The sequence below is a fragment of the Macrobrachium nipponense genome, chromosome 4 (assembly GCF_015104395.2).
Source record: "Macrobrachium nipponense isolate FS-2020 chromosome 4, ASM1510439v2, whole genome shotgun sequence".
Taxonomy (NCBI): domain Eukaryota; kingdom Metazoa; phylum Arthropoda; class Malacostraca; order Decapoda; family Palaemonidae; genus Macrobrachium; species Macrobrachium nipponense.
In genome coordinates, this window is record NC_061100.1 from 74,220,991 (window position 1) to 74,228,490 (window position 7,500).

A 7,500-nucleotide genomic window follows, 5' to 3' on the forward strand; every position below is an offset into this window, starting at 1 on the left:
TTGTATTTTCACTCTTTCGAAATCTAAATCTACAACTTGACAGCTAAAACAAAAGGTATTATTTGTAATGCATTTTTAAGTTTCTTCTTGAGATCTGGATAATGCATCTGCCAAAGTGTTAAATTTCCCTGGAATATATCTGAATTCTGGAACGATGTCTAAATTTCTTTAATCCCCAAAATAAAGCTAAACACTCTTTCTGTGGTACTATAGTGTCTTTCTGCTGGGTTTAAAACTCTACTTACATAATATACTGTTCCCATCCTAGTTTAGGCCTTTTGCAACAATACAGCTCCTAGCCCTGTACTCGAGGCATCACAAGCTAAATAAAAATCTTTTGAAAAATTTGGGTAGACCAAAATAGGGCTCTTGGTCATTATACTTTTAAATGTTTGAAAAGATGTTTCTTGTTCATTCTTCCATTCATATATAACATCCTGTTTGGTTAATTCTGTCAAAGGTTTGGCCATAGTAGCAAAACCTTTTATAAAAGGCCTATAATAACCAATCATACCTAGGAACCTTCTTAATGCTTTCAAACTAGTGGGAGCGGGATAATCAATTATTGCCTTTATTTTACCTACCAGCATGCGCATTCGTATTCAGTAATTACATGACCCAAGTATTCTAATGACTTCATCAGGAACTGACATTTTTTAAATCTAATTTCTAGTACTTACATTTTTGTAGTTGCAATCAGAATAATACTTACCTGGCACCGGGTACTCCACATAGATTGCATCTAGTTGTAATTAGAATAATATTTACCTGGCACAGGGTATTCCAGATAGATCGCCTTTAGTTGTAATTAGAATACTTACCTGGTACAGGGTATTCCAAATAAATTACTTCTAGTTATAATTAGAAGCATACTTACCTGGCGCCGGGTACGCCAAATAGATTGTATTTGTAATTAGGATAATACTTATCGGCACAGGTACACCAAATAAATTGCCTCTAGTTGTAATTAGAATAATACTTACCTGGCACAGGTACACCAAATAAATTGCCTCTAGTTGTAATTAGAATAATACTTACCTGGCACAGGTACACCAAATAAATTGAATCTAGTTGTAATTAAAATAATACTTACCTGGCACAGGTACACCAAATAAATTGCCTCTAGTTGTAATTAAAATAATACTTACCTGGCACAGGTACACCAAATAAATTGCCTCTAGTTGTAATTAGAATAATACTTACCTGGCACAGGTACACCAAATAAATTGAATCTAGTTGTAATTAAAATAATACTTTACCTGGCACACTTACACCAAATAATTGCCTCTAGTTGTAAATTAGAATATACTTACCTGGCACAGGTACACCAAATAAATTGAATCTAGTTGTAATTAAAATAATACTTACCTGGCACAGGTACACCAAATAAATTGCCTCTAGTTGTAATTAGAATAATACTTACTTGGCACAGGTACCCCAAATAAATTGCCTCTAGGTGTAATTAGAATAATACTTACCTGGCACAGGTACACCAAATAAATTGCCTCTAGGTGTAATTAGAATAATACTTACCTGGCACAGGTACACCAAATAAATTGCCTCTAGGTGTAATTAGAATAATACTTACCTGGCACAGGTACACCAAATAAATTGCCTCTAGGTGTAATTAGAATAATACTTACCTGGCACAGGTGCACCAAATAAATTGCCTCTAGGTGTAATTAGAATAATACTTACCTGGCACAGGTTCACCAAATAAATTGCCTCTAGGTGTAATTAGAATAATACTTACCTGGCACAGGAACACCAAATAAATTGCTTCTAGTTGTAATTAGAATACTTACCTGGTACAGGGTATTCCAAATAAATTGCTTTTAGTTATTAGAAGCATACTTATCTGGCATAGGGTACGCCAAATAGATTGTATTTGTAATTAGGATAATACTTACCTGGCACAGGGTACAGCAAACAGATTGCTTCTAATTGCAATTAGAAGCCTACTTACCTGGCACAGGGTACACCAAATAGATTGCTTTTAGTTATAATGAGAATACTTACCTGGTACAGGGTATTCCAAATAAATTACTTCTAGCTATAATTAGAAGCATACTTACCTGGCAGAGGGTGCACCAAGTGGATTGCTTCTAATTGTAATTGCAAGCATACTTACCTGGCACAGGGTACGCCAAATAGATTGCCTTTAGTTGTAATTAGAAGCATACTTACCTGGTACAGGTTCACCAAATGGATTGCTTCTAATTGTAATTAGAAGCATACTTAACTGGCACAGGGTACACTAAATACATTGCTTCTAGTTGTAATTAGAAGCATACTTACCTGGTACAGGGTACATCAAATGGATTGGTTCTAATTGTAATTAGAAGAGTACTTACCTGTCACAGGGTACACTAAATAGATTGCCTCTAGTGTTAATTAGATAAATACTTTCCTGGTACAGGGTACGCCAAATAGATTGCTTCTAGTTTTAAATAAATTAATACTTACCCGACACAGGGTATTCCAAATAGATTGCTTCTAGTTGTAATTAGAAGCATACTTACCTGGCACAGGGTACACCAAATACATTTCTTCTAGTTGTAATTTTAATGATACTTACCTGGCTCAGGGTATACACCAAATAGATTGGTTCTAGTTGCAATTAGAATGATACTTACCTGACAAAGGGTACACCAAAAAGATTGCTTTCATCTCCTTTGCTTCTTCCAGTATTACGTATTTGGTTCCTAGTTCCCTTTCTACTATATCCTTTATCGTTTAATATACTTAGAACTAAAGACTCCTTCTGCAATCCAGGATTCCATCCTCTCACAGCTGGTCCTCGGGTCTCCAGCTTGCTTCGGTTTGGAAAGCTTTTTGTGCTTCTGAATCTTCATCCTCCACTGTTATTGCATAATCATTGGTTTGTTTTTTGGCCTGCAGGTGATGCTTAAGCCGATGTTCTCGTTCTTCATGGTGTCTTGTTGAAGAGAATATCTTCTGGGACCTCAATTTCTCTGTGCATTTCTCTCCAATTGTGTCTGGAGCTTCCATACTTTTGTGGCTTTCCCTCAGCTATTCCCTTTATATCTATTAGCTCTTCCTTTCTTCTTGTGTACCTGTTGCATCGTCGTCCTCCACTGTTATTCTTTTCTCTGAGCTTCCTTTTACCTTAGGTTTCAAATAAGACGCATGTGAGCTCCGGAGCCTTCAAAGATGGCTTCTAAGGATCTTGAAGCTTGCATCTAGAGTCTTTGGATTCAGGGAACCTTATAGCGTTGGGTGTACAGTTCATTTTTCAATCCATCTTTATATCTTGAGTCTTTGCGTCAACATCTGAATTTCCTTTCATTGATTCTTTCTTGGTCGAACTTCACTGGGTGGCAGGGCAGACCTGGAGCCTCAAGGATTCTAAAACGACTTCAGGGTAAACCCCCCTTCAGACTTGAGCTGAATTCTTATTATATTTCTCCTAGTCAGTTCTGCTGCTTCCTAAATGCTTCTCACCCTTCAAGGAAGATATTCCAGTAAATCTGAAGCAGCATGTTAGTGGAGGATGACCGATGCTATGGCGGAGTGTGGAGTCTGGGTCTCCAGACTTCGGAGAACGAATGGGACTTGAAGAAATGGGCAGGAGCGTTCTGCCACATTTGCCATTTCTTGAGAAAACTTAAATGTAAGCTGCTTGTTTGTCAGATTGCCTATGACTGGTTTTTTTTTTTTTTTTTTTTTTTTTTTTTTGCCTGCGGGTCATGGTTAGGCTGATGTTCGCATTCTTCATGGTGTCTTCTTGGTGAGATTATCTTTGGGGGCCTCAATTTCTCAGCTTCCGTAACTCTGTGGCTTTCCCTCAGCTATTCTTTATATCTGTTAGCTCTTCTTCTTTTTCTTGTTGTCAACTTCTCCAAATATTCCTCCTTCGTGACAGCTGTCTGTTTTTTCCTAAGTCTCACTTTGAGATCCTTCTCATCTTTTGTCTTTTTTTTTCTGGATCTCTTCGCCTTGATGTCCAGCCATGCAAGCTCCTCTTTTCGTGGATATTAACGCCCAAATAGCTGAAGTGGCCCCCTCCCCCACTCGTGCCTGCCTATAATATATAGCTTGATCCGTGAGCATAATGCAAGTACGTGTGTTTTTATGCCTTTCCTTTCGAAATTCTTCTGTTCAAAGTTTTGGATTTTCAACATACCGTGAAAATTTCCGCCTGTTTCTTATATGTTCGAGAGAGAGAGAGAGAGAGAGAGAGAAACGGAAATTTATCATTTGTCTCCAGTACATCAACTTCCTTGACATAACTTCAAGTCAGGCGTTCTCTTTGTAATGTTATGATGGCGTGTGCAACAACATAATATTTTCTTCTGTGGTTAACCTTGTGTCTATATTTATTTCTTATTTATTTCTTTTTATTTACTTATATCTCATTAGATACATACTGTGTGAGTGTGATATTATAGGTCTTTTTCTGAACGGTGTGGTACGCTTAATGTAACTTCAAATGTTTTTATACATCTCTCTCTCTCTCTCTCTCTCTCTCTCTCTCTCTCCATTCCTCATCCTCTCCTCTCTCCTCCTCCTCCCTCTCTCTCTAGCAAAATACAGCTAGTTGTGAATTGAGAGTGACTATCGCATTGCTAATTGGCGGCCGCACCGTTGCGAAGGAAAATTTACCCTGCAATTTAGACAAAACAGTTGTTGTCGGTGCTGGGATTTTGCAGATGTTCATGCTCAAGATTGCAATGCAGATGTACTGAGCTTTTTAATCTTTTCTTATAAAGAAAATCAAGTGGCCGAGTTTGACATATGTTCGGTAAACGATGCTTCCTTGTAGAGAGAGAGAGAGAGAGAGAGAGAGAGAGAGAGAGAGAGAGAGAGAGAACATTATATCGCCAGCAATTATGTTAGGAAGTTTGACAACTGTTCAGCAAACGATGCTTGTTTGTCAGCGTTATCATTATCAGACACTTGTAGATTATATATGTCTGCTAGAGAGAGAGAGAGAGAGAGAGAGAGAGAGAGAGAGAGAGAGAGAGAGAGAATGGCATTAATATATCCCCAGCAATGATAAGCTTGGAGAAAATATGCATCAACCTGAATAACTGTTTTCGAAGCAGATTCGTTGTCATGAAAATGAGACGAATTTCCTTCGACCCAGAAGCCGAATTTAGTCTCTTAATTTTTGTTACATTTTTCTTTTTGGTTTATTATTTGCACAAAGACACCAGCTGTCTATTGATTTTTTACATCAAGCGGTACAAGATAATGAATTTAGAAGATTGTAGTTTTTTATTGTAAAATTGTTTAGCAGTTTGAGGTTGTTGATAAGGAGTCGTGGCGGTAAAGTTTTTGAATGGTCTCTGAGAAAAGGGTGAGTCCGACACTTGTTAATGTGTCCCGATTTCTGTAATGAAAAATATGTGAATGGTCATAATAGTTTTTTATTACCCTCATTCCTTATTGTTCAACCTTCCATAGAGTTTCATTATATTAGGTTATGGAGTTTAGAAATCTTTTCACTCATAGTCATACTTGTGTGAAATGGTGTTTTTTTCCCTTTAGAGTATATCTTGAGCCAAAGGAGTTGGGTATTTTCAAGGGGTAGAGCGAAACCATGGTTTTCCTATCCGAAGAGTTCTTCATGAGCCATTTTGGGGTTCTTTTCTGAACTAGAGCGAAATATTAATGAAGGCAAGCTTATGGGGTTTATCGCCTGTGAGCTGAATTGGGGGTTGGGTGGTGAGGTTAAGTCGAAATGGGGTCTTTTTCCCTACTTATATTAATTATTATGTATGTCTAGAGATAACCAACACACAATCACGTGTGGAACAGAAATAAAATCTGACTCACTTCGGAATTGAACCCCGGTCTATCAATTGAAAGGCAAGGGTGCTACCTACTGAACCACACATGTCAAAAATGTATTTGCGTCTCACGTGGTCATGTTTGTATGCCTAGCATACAAACATGTTTCATCCAATTTCCCAAGTCAGCAGAAACCGAGATGATAGCATTTCATTCGAATTTTCCCTTCTGATATGCTAGGCAGTAAACCTGCCCAATTGGCACATAGGTTCCTGCTTCTTTGATAACTTATGAGTTTCAGTTTGTGCCACCCTTGGCTTTCAATTAAAAGACCTGGGAGTCAGAAATTTATTTTCGTGTATATGTCTGTGTGCGCCCTACTGCTCTTTTAGTCCATCTTGCCCAAGCACCTCTAAAGTCGAACTACCGATGGCAACCTTAATGTCGAAACTGCAGCAGCATCCCTGGACTATGGCATGTGCAGTCTAATTTCAAATAAGCTTCCAAGAGAAGAAAATTTCATTTTAGTAAAGGTAATATTTGAGAGAAAATGTAGAATAAATTACTTGAAACTTACTTACCTTAAAAGATTTATTGTGTTAGTGTACTCTAGAGGAGGTCACCATTGAAAAGCCAGCTGATTAATCTACATTACATTTATTTACATGAGGCCGTTGAATTGCAATGGCCTGGAGAAAGAGTAAATGCAGCTTGTCCGCACAGGGACACTCTTATCTCTTACAAGGGGAGAGCTGGCTAAAATAAGATTAACGTAGATGCTGGCTTTCAAAATTATTCATATTATCTTGCATAAGGCACCACTTGCGAAGAGCCTTGAACACGTGACTCAGCCGATCTGGAAAAATTCCCAGATTAGACACAAATGAATTAAAGATTTCTTGCACAAGTTACAGTTAGTTACTCACTTTGTCTAACACACTTGGGAGGAACTCTTAGTGATAAATGAAATATTCAATGACTTCATTTGTCTGGGACGATCACAAAAGGGAGACATGCGGCCACGAGGCAGTGAAAGGAACAAAGGAATGTTCATTTGAGAATTAGGGGTCAAATTGGGAAATGAGATTCAGTTTACTGGACTCGAAAGGGAAAGAACTGGCAGTATGGCTGTATCACAAGACTTACCTGCATACCAAAAGTAAGAGGAGCTTTGTATAATGCGATGTCGGCTTTGTCTCAGGTCAGGGCGCGCCAGTAGCGCCGTGGTAGGTCTAATGGCAAGGCTGTTGGATGGGAGATCCGTCCCAGGTCACTGACTGGAGACGACTGAGGCTGAATACATGTGTGAAGCTTGGGTGTTGGGGGTCAGCTTATCCACCCTTCCGGCGGCATTCCTGGAAACAGAGCATATTGCCAGCGAGAAGTTCACAGGATAAAAGATCTTAGGAGTAGGCCTACGAAGTACCTAGCTACCTACACACTTCCCTTAGGGATATGTCCCTAAGGAGTAAGAAATTAACTCCTCCGCTCTAACAGGAAATTCCTATCTCTGGCTTGTGTTTTCCCTTTGAAGTCAGCTGATTTGGGGAAAATGGCTGCTTTTCTAGCAGTTGAATTATTGAACTAAATGCTGGGTAGACGAGGCGATCAATAAACATAATAATATATATATATATATATAATATATATATATATATATATTTATATATATATATATATATATATATTATTATGTTTATATATATATATATATAATATATATATATATATATTATATATATA